Source organism: Euleptes europaea, chromosome 12, assembly GCF_029931775.1.
Source record: "Euleptes europaea isolate rEulEur1 chromosome 12, rEulEur1.hap1, whole genome shotgun sequence".
Classification (NCBI taxonomy): domain Eukaryota; kingdom Metazoa; phylum Chordata; class Lepidosauria; order Squamata; family Sphaerodactylidae; genus Euleptes; species Euleptes europaea.
The window spans coordinates 65,353,384-65,368,504 of NC_079323.1; positions in this window are offsets into that span (position 1 = coordinate 65,353,384).

The following is a 15,121-nucleotide window of genomic DNA, read 5'->3' on the forward strand; positions in this document are numbered from 1 at the left end:
ATAATTTTTGTTCCCTTTAAAAAAAAACGGGGCTATAATTGCTAATTTCCAATTATCAGATGTTTCCCCAGTCTGATTTATCTCAGTAAATAAAGGTGCCAAAAAGGAGGCCCACCAAACTGAATCAAGTTTAGTCACAGCCTAGAGACTTCCCTTATTTTAAAGCTTTTATTAGACTGACTACTTCCCTTTTTGTAACATCTGGCCTGCTTGGCAATGTTGAAATCCTTAAATTAAGTGGGGTTTCTGATTTATCCCTAGCTGTGGCAAAAAAATTTTTGTAATACTGTTCCCATTTAGAAGAGGGAATTGGAGGTATAGGATCCACTTGGGAACTAAAGGTCTAATGTTCGTGCCAAAATTCTGTGGGATTGTTTCAATTTCTTTCCACGTCAAGTCACAGCTGACTTATGCTGACCCAGTAGGGTGTTCAAGGCAAGAGACATTCGGAGGTGGTTTGTCATTGCCTGCCTCTGCATCACAGCCATAGCATTCCATGGAGGTCTCCCATCCAAATACTAGCCAGGGTCATGGCTGAAAGTGTGTGACTGGCCCAAGGTCACCCAGCAAGTTTCCATGGTACGACTGGGGATTTGGACCTGGGTTTCCAAGGTCCTAGTCCAATACCTTAGCCACTACACCATGCTGGCTCTCAATGTTTCAATAGATACTAGTTAGTCTGATACATGCAGTTTTTACTGTAATACATTAGTGGGGTCTGTTCTTCGTGTGAATGACTGCCCAAAAGTCTGTAAGGGAAATTGAATTGTCCAAGGATGCAAACTCTGCTAATGGTATGGTGAAAGCTGGAGGGAACAAAAACAACCACTTTATCTATTAACTGAAATGTATTCCTCCCCACAAGCATAAAAAATGTTGGTATCCTATGACTTCTTCTGATCTTGCATCTCTTTATGTACCTAAAATACAGGAAAATATCCAGAAATGCACATCTCCATTATACTGGATGCCTCATATAATAAAGTATCAGTGTTTTAATACTTAGATCTGACTTTTTTGATATTATAATAACTGTGTGACTTTGGACAATTTAGTGGGTAAACTCCAAACAGAAAATTGCATATTTTTGTTCCAGTTCAGTGCTCAATTTAGTGCCCTGCCTAGATGAAATCATAAAGTACTGAAGGTGGGGCACAACACCCACAGACAGTTTTAAAAGATCTTCTTTACTTCTTGATTCCCCCTCCCCCTGCTATCAGCCTGCTCTCTCTCTCTATTTCTATTGCCTCTTCTCATCTTTCCAAGAGTTCCAGGCCATCACAGCTTCCAACTCACCCATCCAAGCCTAACACACCCTTGAAATGAAACCACCCTTGGCAGTTCGCCCAGGTAATCCTAGGGTGATCCTTGGAACTACTCCATTGAAGTCAGTTACACCAAACTTCACAGGGAGCTGCATAAATAACCGTACCAAACATTTGGAGAATTCTTAGTCACTCTGCAGGGGGTGTATTCCTCCTCTTAAACACAAATTCCAAAATCTTCAGTAAAGTTGTGGCCTTTGCATATTACCAAGGCACTCTAAATCATCCTCTTCTACATTGCCAACTGATTCTGACTATGCAGCTGTTGAATGAACATATTTTTGATGCTGATATTTTTTATTTAGTCATGTTGAATGGGTTAGATGACACTGTCAAAGTAAGAATAGAAATAGGTGCTTTCTAGAGTCTGACTGAACAGCTGAGGATTCTCCATCTGCTTAGGATTCCTTTACTTTGGGAATTCAAGGTCAGCACCTTCTTTCTGGCAAGGCTCCAGTGCCTTTAACAGCTGTGGGATCGAAAAAACTTCAACAGAGATGCAGAGATTTGGAAAGCTTCGCCATCTGAGTTTATGTCAGCCATGTTAAAGGGCCTAGGTGCCTGACTAGAAAAAAGGTGGCAACTATAGGGTGTGCCCTAAGCAGCTGTGGTTGATATTCAAAGAACTGGAAATTCTGCCATCAAAAAGGTGAGGAGTAAATTATTTGCCTTAAGGTCTTGACTTGAGGTAAGAAGGAACCACCTGCTCATTCTGGGTCAAATTACACGCAAAGGACATGAGCAGTCCTTGGGATTCCTCCCCATTCAGGTCAGCAACAAAGGAATGAATGAGAGTACTCTATGCTAAGAATGTGCAGCCTGCCGCAGAATTCCAATTACTCATTCCATGGTTTAGAGCAGTGCAAAAACTGTGACGCCAGGTCAACAAGTACACATAGTAAAAAGAGCAAGTAGACATGCAGAGGTATGATGAGGATAAATTACCTTGAAAGGTCAAGTGGTTAAAATACGTAAATACACTTTCCCAACAGCAGCCACCTTCCCATGTAATGTGTGTAATATGTTGACTTGTTACAAGGTAGCTCAAAGCTCTTGGCAAATATCAGATCAGTCTTCTTAATACAAATAATTGTGACTTTAAATGACAGCAAGCACATTTCATTCTACCTGACTGAGGGCTCTGAATGCTCCTTTACTTCATTTGTGTATTTATTTTAAAATATATACTCTGCAGTTCAGCAAAGTAAGGCTCTTGAAGCACCTCATAATGTAGAAAGTCAAGTCTAAAATCAGAACAGAAATTCTAATCTATATCAGATCAAACAAATCAATTTAAAATAATGAAACTCCACAGCAATACCACCCCAGATTAAAGTTCACCTTCAATGCACACATAACAACAGAATCTGTTTTGTACTATTGCACCAGCCATTAGTGGATATTCTACCTGACATAAGCATTTGTTTGCAGCCCTGCAAATCTTCTGGGTAAATTCTTTGTTGCAAACTCTTCCTTCCTTGTTGCCTGAACCCATCTTTGGTAATGACAGATAGCCTTAGGGTTGTGCATATCAATATACCTGAATCGAAAATAAACCCAAAATTAGCTGTTTCAGTAGTTTTCAGGTTTCGGGTTTACCAAACACCAAAACCAGGGGATCTGCCAGAAGCCGAATAGGCAATTCCCAAAAAAGCTGAATAATTATGAGGCTTTTTCAGGTTCGGCTATTTGCCTTTGCTCAGATGCATGGCTCTGTGCTTTCTCCCATTTTCCTATCTTTTTTGGCCCCTCCCACCATCACTGGCTGATCTGGAAGAGGTTCGCCATTGCGAGGATGCAACATGAGGTTTCAAGAGGCTTACATGGAAAACTGGATGGATGCGCCTCAGAGTTTTTGGAAGGGAGAGTTCCACGGTTACTGGGTTAATGATTCGAGAAATGGGATAGGGACCCACGTATTTGGCATTGAGTTTATTACATGGGCGGGTGGAGCGGAGGTTTTTGGTTGACAGGTAGACCAACTCTCCCACTTTAAAGTCCTGGCTAGGAGATCGGTGCTTGTTGGCTTGAGCCTTGTATTTACGTTTAGCCCACTCCAGATTTTTCACTAGCCAGGGCCAGGTGGTATGAATCGCGTCCACCCAAGCTGCCACATCTTTACCACCCTCCTCCCCCGAAACATCGATATGGCCAATAGGACCGAAGTCCTGGCCATATACAGTTTGAAACGGGCTGAAACCTGTGGATTGGTGTACAGCATTGTTATAAGCATACTCAGCAAAAGGCAACAACCCAACCCAATCATCCTGGTGGTAGTTTACATAACAACGGAGATAACATTCAAGAACTGCATTGACCCGTTCAGTTTGTCCATCAGTTTAGGGGTGGAAAGCACTAGAGAGACCTTGTTCCACCCCAACCAGTTTGAGGAAAGCCTTCCAAAATTTGGCAACATAACTACTTCCGCGGTCACTTACAATCTTGCACGGAAATGAATGTAGACGGAAGACATGTGACACAAAGAGGCGGGCCAACTTTGGGGTGGAGGGAATACCAGCACATGGGACGAGATGCACCTGTTTAGAAAACAAATCGGTAATGTGACAGCAGGTAGACTTCCCCTGACTATGGAAGATCCACTGATTTAGCAATTTGTAATAATCTCTTTTCCTTTCTGTAAAATGTATTAGGGCAGCCAGGGAATAGCTTGTTGCTGGGCAGAATATCCCTGTATGTCTGTGTGCTAAGGAAGTGGGTTAAGAGTCATGGAGAGTCAGAGTGAACTATAAACATTGATAGGAGAAACTGGATAGAACTGAACTGTACTGCGCCGCCTCGATGTCTGGAGTGCTATCAGCCTACCCTGAATGTTGATGGGTTGTCATATCTTGAATTTGGATAAATATCCCTTCCTCAGTATGATCGGGGCTCAGAGATTTTTACTCGATAGAGTGCTCTGGGTCGCAGCTGCCAGAATAAACTGTTTTCTTGAATAACGATCTGCAGGTCTCTCTCTCCCCCCACGAACCCCCGTTTGCCGTATCAGTAATAACCCACAAAACCGTTTTTCCCTCACTGAGGGGGAGATCAGTCATAAAATCCATAGCAATTACTTCCCAGGGTCTAGAAGGGACTTCCAATGGTTGCAATAGTCCAGGGGGTTTCCCTTGGGATCGTTTGACAGTGGCGCAGACTGGACAACTGCGGATGAAGGAGTCCACATCGGTACGCATGCCCGCCCACCAGAACTGCCTGCGCAATAAGTGGAGAGTTTTCAAAAAGCCAAAGTTCCCCGCAGTTTTGGCTCCGTGGGCTAATTGCAGGACTTCCTTCCGAAGTACTTTGGGCACATATAATTTCGAGTCTTTGTACCAACAACCACCCCATTCCAGCAGGCACGGGGGCAGTGCCTGAGCAGTGCATTCAGCCAGGTATTGGGCACGAAGGGAGTCCAGGAAGGAGTCAGGCAGGGTCACCCCGACCGCGGAGGGGGGTGAAGCAGGGCTCACTGGCAGCGGTGGTGGGGCGGAGGGGAGGACTGGTTGATTCGGGGCACTAGGCTCAGGAGGCATAGGTGGGTTTGGTGAGGGAGTTGATTCCCCCCTGTCAGAGGCTCTGCTGTCCGCTGCTTGGGACTGGGACTGGAGCAGAGTTTGGGACCGGGTTTGTACAGCCAAAACCGGTAGAGCATCCCTTTGCGCTGGGGTGAACAAGGAGACCGTTGGATGGTCAATTTTCACCGGATACTGGGGAAGCCTGGAAAGAGCATCGGCCAGCATGTTCTGTTTTCCAGGCACATGCTTGAGCACAAAACGGAATTGAGCAAAGAAGTCAGCCCAACGCTGCTGTTTTGCGGACAGTTTGTGGGCCCCCGTAAGGGCCTCCAGATTTTTGTGATCAGTCCAGACCTCAAAGGGGACCCTGGAATACTCCAGAAATTACCTCCACGTAGTGAGAGCATGGTGGACGGCAGCAGCTTCCTTCTCCCAAATTGGCCAGTTCAGTTGGGAGTGCGCAAACTTTCTTGAAAAATAAGCACAGGGGTGAAGAAGACCATCTGGCCCCCTTTGCAAAAGAGCCCCCCCATAACTACGTCAGACGCATCCACTTGTAGTATGAACATATGGTCAGGATCAGGATGCGTCAGCACAGGTTCTGAAGTGAAAAGCTGCTTGAGAGTTGTAAAGGCAGTTTGACACTGATTCGTCCAATGAATCTTAGCGGTGGGCAACGTGGCAGAGACCTCCTTACCCTTGGTCTTTAGAAGGTCGGTGAGTGGCAGTGCCACTTGAGCAGCCGGAATCTATGAGTGCTTTGACACGTAACTGGGGGTCCCTTTTATAGTGTTGTAATACTACGTCCACATACACAGTATTTTCGACTTCACTCACCATGACAGGAGCCTTGGATTTTGCAGAGGATTCTGCAGGAGTCTGTGGGGATGCTCCACTCACCACAGACCGTGTCCGTTTTTTGACAGGTCAAGAGGAGATTCCACTTGTAATCCGGGACCCTATGGGGTCGATAGGTGCAGGGAGACTAGACGGTTCTCTGACATGAAGTGCAGAGGGTGTGGGTCATCCCGGCGCTGCGCTGCGGGTGGCAGTGGTGCCTCTGCGTTGAGGTCATCCCCGAGCTCGAGGCGGTGCATCCAGTTGAGCGAGTTCTGGACGTTGAGGACAAGCCGCTGCAAAGTGGCCCATAACACCGCAAACGAGACAGGCTCCCCTCTGGAATCGGGACTTGCGATCCAGAGGGAGCTGGGTTGGTCTCCGCGGGTTGGGAGTCGAAGGTTTGGGGGGAGGTTTCTGACCCGATTTCGGACTAGGGAAACGAATCGCCGGCGGCTTTCTACTTCCTCGGCCAGTAAAATCCAATCCTCAAGGGTATCTGGGTCGCCTCGCATATAAGACCAGTTCAGAATGTCCGGGTGCAAAGGTTCTCGGAAGTAGTGGATAAGGGTAGCTTCAGGCCAGTCCACTACTTTACTCGCGAGTCGTTGGAATTCATCTGCGAATTCCCGAACCGGAGAGGAGCCTTGCCTGAGTTGCAAAAGTTCCGCTTTGGCTCTCTCTCCCATGAAGGGGTCCTCAAAGTGCCTCCTCAAGGCAAACATAAAATTGTTGAGGGAGCGAATGGAGCGGGACCGCTTATCGAACTGGAGAATCATCCAGTCGGCCGCTTTCTCCATTAACAGGGAGGCAACGAAACGGACACAGCTATCCTCGGTAGGGAAAAATTGTCTTTGCTCCCTCATATAACTATCCACATGGTGAAAGAATCGGGGCAGAGTCTCAACCGAACCGTCATAAGTAATCTTCAACTTGGGTTGCCTCCATGGCATTGGGGGTGCAGGTGGGTGTCCAGGAATTGGTGCCCCTGGTACTCCCGGGGCACCCAGTAGCAATGGTAGGGCAGGGACTCCTGGCACTACGGGACCTCTGCCAGGGGCAAAGGGCCCTCTGCCAGGAGCAATGGGCCCTCCACCAGGGGCAACGGGTCCTCCACCAGGAGGTACCACCGGCGCAGCTGGCTGCTGCGGCAGCTGTTGTGGCAGTTGTTGTGGTGGCTGCTGCGGCGTTGCTGGAGCAGGGGCAACGGGTGCAGTTTTGGCCTGTTGTAACTGGTCATTGTCACGGAGTACTAGGGCCAGTTGGTCTTGTAAGCGTGCCACCTGTTCCATAAGGTCCAGATTCTGGTTCCGCAACAAAAACACATCGTCGCTGGTACCGCCAGTGCAGCGGGATTGGCTGGCCCGTAGGTTAGTAGCCCAGAGGGACTCCCCACCGTATAGGTCCTCTTCGTCAGATTCATCTGGTACAGTGGACAAAGGTCCCGCAAACCTACGAGCGCGTTGGACGCTGCAAGACGGAACGAAAGTCGGGGAGAACAAGGAAATTCATAGCCCCCGGGGTGTCAGAGGCGTGTGCCAGATCGAGCCCATTCGGCAGCCAAGCGTTCCTTCTCCTCCTGTTCAGCCCGAGCCTTGGCCGCGGCATCCGCCGCTGCCCGCGCCTGATCCTCAGCCTTCTTGCGTTCAGCTAAGGCCTGGTCGGTTGCCAGCTTAGCGGCGAGGGCTGTGGTAATCAGTGGGGGAGCCTCCAGTTCCAAAGCCAAGAGGAGTTCAGAGGGGTCGGTAAGATCCAACATCGGTTGGATCTGCACCACCAAGGCCGCCGCACCAGCACCGAAGTCAGGGGTCAGAAGCTTTGTGATTTCAGCCACCGAAATCGTCGTCAAGGTCTTGCCCTGCAAGAGCGCAGCCACCCGTGTTGCCACCGCTTTTGCCTCCGCTTGGCAAAGCTGGGGGTCCGGCGTGGTTGGAGTCGCCATGCCTGGTGATTCAGCAGGGCGGATCGGGACCCCTGCCTGAACCAACTGCGTGTCACTGGAGGTTAGTCCCGCCAACAGGCTAGTTAACAACTGTAAATCCTCCGCCGCCAATCGAGCGTACTCCACCAACCAGTCCAAGGTGTGGAGGTCCTGGCGAGTACTGGCGTCCGCGACTTCGGACGTCCAGGGAACCATCGCAGCCAGAGAACGCCACTGAGCTCGAACAAGTCCAGTCAGGCGGTTGACTTCCGCGTCAGTACGATGTATCTCAGCTAAAACGTCCTGTGCTAAGTCGGGGTCATTGTCCGCTGTCCCCAAGGGAAGGAACCAAGGATGAGAGCCTTCCAGGGCTCCGGGCAGGAACCCACCACCCGGGGAGCGAAGCTGCTCCCACCCGGGTCCTGGGCGAACCACACGGGGCTCCAGCCACAGGTCGGTAACTCGGAGAGCACCGTCCCAGCTCCAATCCGAGTGCCAGGTGAACCCTCCGGGGCTCTAGCCTGACAGGTGAAAGAGAAATGATTGCTGCCTTAATGTAAGCGCTTGTTCCATAGGATTCCCAATAGCCACACCAGGAGACTAGTAGTAGTCCAAAAGAGTTGGTTTATTGGTAACACAAGTAAGCAGAGCTTAGAAATCGAAAGGCAGCAATGAGGGGGAAATGGCATGCACTTGATCATATGAGAACACTAGAAAAGCAGAAGCAATACAGTCTCATGAGATAATCCCAAACAGCTTAGAAACACCAAGGCTCCCACGGGCACCCGCTAGCTTCAAAGGGAACAGGAATGCGATCGTTAGGGAAACAGACCTTGAACGGGAGTCTGTGAAAAAACGAAACTATCTCAGACACAGAGAGCAGGCCTGACATTCCCATAGTTGGGGCCCTTTTGAGGTAGGGGTTGTGTAATCGGAGCCAACTTGGTCTGACCAACCATCCAACCACACAACCATCCATCCATCACCATTCAGTGGGTTAATCTGGACAAAGCATAAGGGTTGTTTAAAAGATGGGGCTCACCAGTCCCGTCCGAAGGGATATACCCTGCAACTAAAAAGAGCCAGTTTCAACAGCTGCTCACACCACCAGGCTTCTGAAAGAGACTTCCTCACCCGCACGGATGAGCAATCTCCTTCAGACAGCCCCTGTGGCCAAAACTTTGGCTGGCTCCGATACCCCCACCCGCAAACCTGTTCTGAAACTGAAGATCGCCTCTAGTAGAGGCTTTGTTTCCCTGCACCATGACCATCTCTTGAAATCAGATATTTGATGACCATAATAAAGGACTTTTCACAGAATGTCATTTGCCACCAAAATAAATGTTTTCCATGCCTTGTTTTTCTTGCATTTAAGCCTTTTCCCTCAGTTTGGAAGCTAATTTGCATGGACCTCATGCTATGTGCCCCAGATATGAAGGGAGCCCCCAGACTTTGAAGTACCAGCCTGTCAATCAGTTCTTTCCGCCAGTCCTCGGCAACACTGAACTTCTGAACCTGAAAACCAAATGCCTAGAGGATGGGGGAGACCCCTTCATGGGCCCACAAAATTGGACCCCCCTGTCCTAAACTTTGGTGACCATCTAAGGAGAGTCCCTTGCAGCCACTCTGCAAATTTGGGGACTCTAACTCCAAAAATTCGCCCACAGGAGCTTTGAAAAAATCCCCATAGACTATAAGGGATCCAAATTTGTCAGTAAACCCAGAAGTAGGCTGAATACCGATATTTACTGGTATGGGTATTCAGCTTATTCTGATTTTACGAACAAAAAAAAAAATTGGGCCCAATAAACCTGAACCCAAAATTTACCGGTTTGTTTGTGTTTGTTTTGCACAACCCTAGCTAGCCTACATATCCTTTTCTGACTGCTCCTTGGGTACCTTGATAGGCTTTCAGAGAATGTGCAGGCTGAATTGAGGTAGCAGGTTCAGTGCTCAGAGCTAGCTAGATGGCTGGCTCTAGGACTGGGGTGTGTGTGTGAACAAGAACCCTCCCACCATTAGGTGCATCCATCCCACCATCATCTCATTCTTGTCCACCCTTTTTGCACCTTTCATCATTCAGACAGAGGCAGAAAGCAGGCAGTGGCGACTTCCGGCAAGATGGCTGATCTGATCAGAGCTCTTGAGAGAACCTGGAGACGCTCCGAAAATGGGACACTTTTAGTGTCCCGACCACGTTCCTAAAAGGTGGAACATGGAGCAGGAAATTCCTGCTGCCGAAGAGTGCGGTTTTGACTCCCAAACTTTCCCCCGGGAACGAAACCCGGGGGGGGGGGGTTGGACGCTTGTCCCACCCGGCTGAGGAAGAAACCATCGTCGTGAGTGCCTCTAATGAATTCAGGATCAGATCTCCTCTACCAAACACCAGCTATTGAACCATTTTAACAACAGAAACCCCGATATCCGAGACCTGTAAGTGCCAAGAACTCCTTTTGCTTGCTTTTCAATCAAAAAAAGACTGAGGAGCTTTTTCAACTAGCTATAAACCTGCACCCCCCCACCCAAGACCATGAGATAATTTGATAAAAATAAGAAAAATCACCAACCAGACTGAGGAATTATAAATCTTTCTCGCGGGTAGACATAACAACAGTCGATTTGAGTGACATTGTACGCAGCAACTGAAGATTCCGAGTTGGAAGGGGGAGGGACGAAGTTCTATTTCCGTTTTGAAACACTTTCGTTTTAGAGTCTTCCAGCCACGTTTTATTGTGAGAACGAGGAGACTTTGTGGGAAGAACCGGATGTCTTTAAAGGCCTAACTAGAGGACTCCTGAAACTTGATGGTTTGTGTTACACCAATACTGCCCGCCTATACAACCAGCTCCACAGGGAACCATGGATTACAAAAGACTGGAGGAAATGTTGATGCAGCACACTGAAACACTCAATAAACAAATTCAACAACAAACAAAGCAAATGACCCAACTAATTGACCAGAAACTTGACAACCTTTTGAACAAGATTAAGACAATTAAAGACCAAGTGAAGGTATTTGTCGCGTCCCGGCCGGGGCCGCTACGCCGTCGAGCGGGACTTCTCCTGTTGATGCCCCGCCTGGCTGAGTGCAACCTTTTGAAGGTAGGGTTTCCTCGGCCTCAGACCACTCAGAGGAGGAGGACGACCCTTCCTCCCCTGAGCTGGCCAGCTTGCTAGCTCTCTGGAAACAGGGAGCGTCAGTCACCAGCCATCCTCATTGGCCTCCATCCATGCTGCTTTATTCCCCTCCACCACTTGTGTTCCCCCTCCCGCCTCTGACCGAGGCTATAAATGACCCCTCTCTCTTTTCCCTCTCTTCCCCTGCCCCAGGGAATCCCGTCAGTGGGCGTGGCCCCCGTCTCTGCCCGGGCCGAGCTCTTCCACCCTCCCCGAGTCGGTCAAGCTCCGGGGGGGGGGGCTTCAATTCAGGCGTCTTTCCTCCGCGCTTGATCCTTCCCCCGCCTCAACCATGACCTTCCCTCGGCTGCTGGGGCGGGAGTCGCACCGGTTCACCTGCTGCCCTGGGGCCGCTGGCCCCCACTGCCTTCCTCCCTCCTGCCAGCTGATGGGCGGGGTCTCTGGAGCCTTCTCGGGGGCCCTGGTCGCCAACCGGCCTGGGTGCCCTGCAACTCCGTGTCTGACGTTGCGCCCCGCTTACTGGGCGTGGTGCGCCCCCGCCTCTTCTCCTGCTCGCCAGCTGACGAGCGGGGCTGTCGGCGGTTGCGAGGGCCTCCGGCCCATTCGCCGGGGCGCGTGGAGGAGGCTCAGGCCTGCCTCCGCTTGCCGCCCCTCCTGACGTTTTCCCCGTGAGTGGGGTTTTCCCGGGCCCTTTCCCTCCCTCTCAAGGGCTGGGGCTGGGGAACTCGGGACGGCCTGGGAGCCCAGGAGGGCGACCCGGGACAGTATTAAAAACAGACATGAAAAAGATGGAAATTACCATAACAAAAGTGGAGGAGGAACAAAAGGAAATTCGCATGGAAACTAAGGATAATGAGAAACAAATTGGAGAATTACAAACACAAGGAGAGATTCTGAAGGACCAGATTGCACTTTTGGATATGAAATCGAGAGAATCCAATCTACGAATACGCAATCTCGTGGAAAAATATGGAGATACTATGCAATAGACAAAATATACAGAGCTCCCTTGTCACCAAAAATGCAGAAATCAGCACCTAGAGAGATTGTGATTGCCTTTTATGATCTCAGAATGAAGAATACAATCATGCAAATCCAATATGATAGTCCTCTTTCGGTAGATGGATTATCATTAATACTGCTAAAAGATATACCTAGCCACTTGGTTGCAAAGAGAAATGCTTATAAAGATTTCACAATGATATTGAAGAAGAATGGAATTAAATACGCTTGGTTAATACCACAAGGACTTACTTTCATCTACAAACAGATCAGTTGTGCAGTCAACTCATTAGCAGAGGCTGAAAGATTTTTATTAAGAAATAAAGAACTGACAGATCCTATCCAAGGAAGAGACCAAGAAGAAACACGACGGGATGAAAACTCAACTGGGCAAGATGCAGTAACTGGTCACCATGGACTCCAAGAGACTACATTAAGAAAGCAAGAAAAAACCAATAGAAACCCCCGACAGAAAAAGTCATTCAAAAAGAAGGGATAAAGGGTTGGAGGGTATTGAAATGTTGGGAGTAAGGGAAGGTAAGGGAAATAACAATGAGTTTTTTAATTTACTTGATAATGTAAAGAATATATAGTTTTATCCTTGTTTTTGGAGTAATTATGTATCCTAAGAGTATCTTTAAATATCTTTAATGCTAATTGAATATATTAGAGATTGGGTTACTAAGTTATGGAGTACATATGGACACTAGAAAGAAACAGACAATTATAAATAAATATATACTAGTTTAGAAGGAATAGACAAATAGTAATATAAAGGAGTGACTTGATTAAGAATGGGTTAGAGGAAGTTGGGGGGGAAGTTCAAATTATTATATGTATTTGACTATGAAGGTATACATTAAGCTATGCATTATTATTCATAAATATATGGAAAGAAAAGCTATATGGAATACCGAATAAGAAATGTATTATTTTTATGGAAAAAGCAATAAAAAGTATTTTTTTTAAAAAAGCAGGCAGTGGCAGGTGGGCTGCTTGGGGTCCAGCAAGTGAGCACTGGCATCTGCTGGGAGCTACATATGCCACTGACATGAAAGAGTGAAAGAGCAGGCAAATGAGTTGCAGAGGCTGCTGTTCTCCCATTCAGGTGCCACCACATGATGTTCACCTGGGTAGGCTTGGAGGAGGGCCAAAGCCTGCCACCACCACCTAGCACAAGATGAAAGGAAGTGGAGTTGCTACTGTTTCACCATGGGCCAATGGTCTGCAGCAGGCTCTCCTAAGCTCTTGGACACTAGCTGGAGCACTGATTCTGCTGGGGTTTCCTTCTACTTTTCCACCGTCTCAGTAGTAGACAGGTTAGAAGGGTCTTTGTGAACATTTCTGTGGGTTCCAAAATCTATGTTACCATTTTATTTTCATTTAATTATTTATAAAACTTGCATCCTACCTTTCTGCCCAGTCAGGGCCAACAGATCAGGGGCATGAAAGAGAGTGAACAAAGAAGGGGGTTGGTCATGCACATTAGCAGATACTTGATGGGGGAAGGCAATTGCTCTGCTATGTTCATGAAGGCCAGCCTGTCTACTAGGCAGGACTAGGTGCTCGTCTATGGTGCCAGAAACAGAAAGGCACCAACCATTCCTGTTGCTATCCTGCCCATGGGCTAACCATGGCAATCCTGCTCCCTTCCTCTGTCACAGGGGTGGGGCCTCTTTGTCCCTCCTTCCCTCCCCCACCTCCTATGTAGGATTGCCAACCTCCAGGCACTAGCTGGAGATCTCCTGCTATTACAACTGATCTCCAGCTGATAGAGATCAGTTCACCTGAAGAAAATGGCCTCTTTGGCAATTGGACTCTATGGCATTGAAGTCCCTCCCCTCCCCAAATCCTGCCCTCCTCAAGCTCCGCCCCCAAAACCTCCCATTGGTGGCAAAGGAGGACCTGGCAACCCTACTCCCATGGCACAAAGGGGATGAGGAGGGTGTGTGCTGGCCTCCTCCCTCCCTAAATAAAGTGTGCCTTGGGTGAGGAGGGCATGTGGCAGCCTTTCAACCTTCCTGAAGCATGGGCGGTGCGAAGGCAGTCTCTGGCCTTTCCACAGTGCAGGGGGGGGGAGGCTAGGAGGGTAGTAGCCAGCATCTTCCCCAGCAGCAGCTTCTAGCCTAGCACATCCAAAATCCTTAGGCCGGTTCAAGGAGAGGGTTGTTGTACAGATGAAGAAACTGTTAGGGTGGAGGTTATGAGAATACCTGAATCTAATTTTTTTCAGCAGTTTCCAATACCTTTCCAATTCTGACTTTCTTTAGTATTTCTCTGCCTTTCTCTTATTCCTCTGTCTCTTGGCCTTTGTTTGCCTACAGTAAATGAGAGTCTTTGGATTAATCCCAGTTTTGAGGAATGCAAACTCCTGCTGAAGCTTTAGGACACCATGGGCGATAAGACAAAATTAAATTTTAAAAGGTTTGTCCTGTATCAACTGTAGTTGGATAGTCTAGTGCTGTGCCTTGGCAGCAATAAGCTAATTGTTGCCATTAAGACTAAAGCATTATTCACTTAGTTCAGTCTAGCAAGGGATCCTTCAAACACACAATGTAGAATGTTTGACACATAAGCAGCTTCTAAATGCACTGGGCACACAACCATATGATAAAGCCATCCACACCATAACCCAGACTGAACAACACCTCCCACCTTTGTAATTATGCTTTGAATTAATTACAATTATATCCTAGAGATCCCAGAACTAGCTAGAATGTCTACCTATAAATTAAATTCAGCAGAGTTTTCTTTATTGACATTTTTTTGTTCTTTTTGCTTAAAAAGGTAAAGGTCCCCTGTGCAAGCACCAGGTCATTCCTGACCCATGGGGCGAAATCACATCCCGATGTTTACTAGGCAGACTTTGTTTACGGGGTGGTTTGCCAGTGCCTTCCCCAGTCATCTTCCCTTTACCCCCAGGATGCTGGGTTCTTTTTGCTTACTGGGATACTGTTTGCATTCCTGAAACCAGTTTCCTGGGAGTAATCCTTATTTAATACCTGAGTGGGATTGCTCTCTGATCTGAAAGGCACTGAGGCACATATATCTCTTTAACAAGATAAGCCAGGGTTCTGAAAAATGTTAGTAATATTGTGCTGATATCACTGTAAAGATGTGTGTACAGGGAAAGGGGGAAATGTAGATGTACTTCTGAAAAAACAAGGATGGAGCAGAACTAGCACACCATGTCCTCCTCACCCTACACATTCCCTCTTTTCTGTACACTCCCACCACTGACCTCATATCAGGTGTCATAACAGCATGACCCAGTACTATAAACAGGCTGTGCTCCACCATATACACATTGCATACTACTCAAGAGTTCTCTGCACTGTCCCCCCCCCCCATTCCTTTTGACAAGAGGCTTAGAAATAATAACT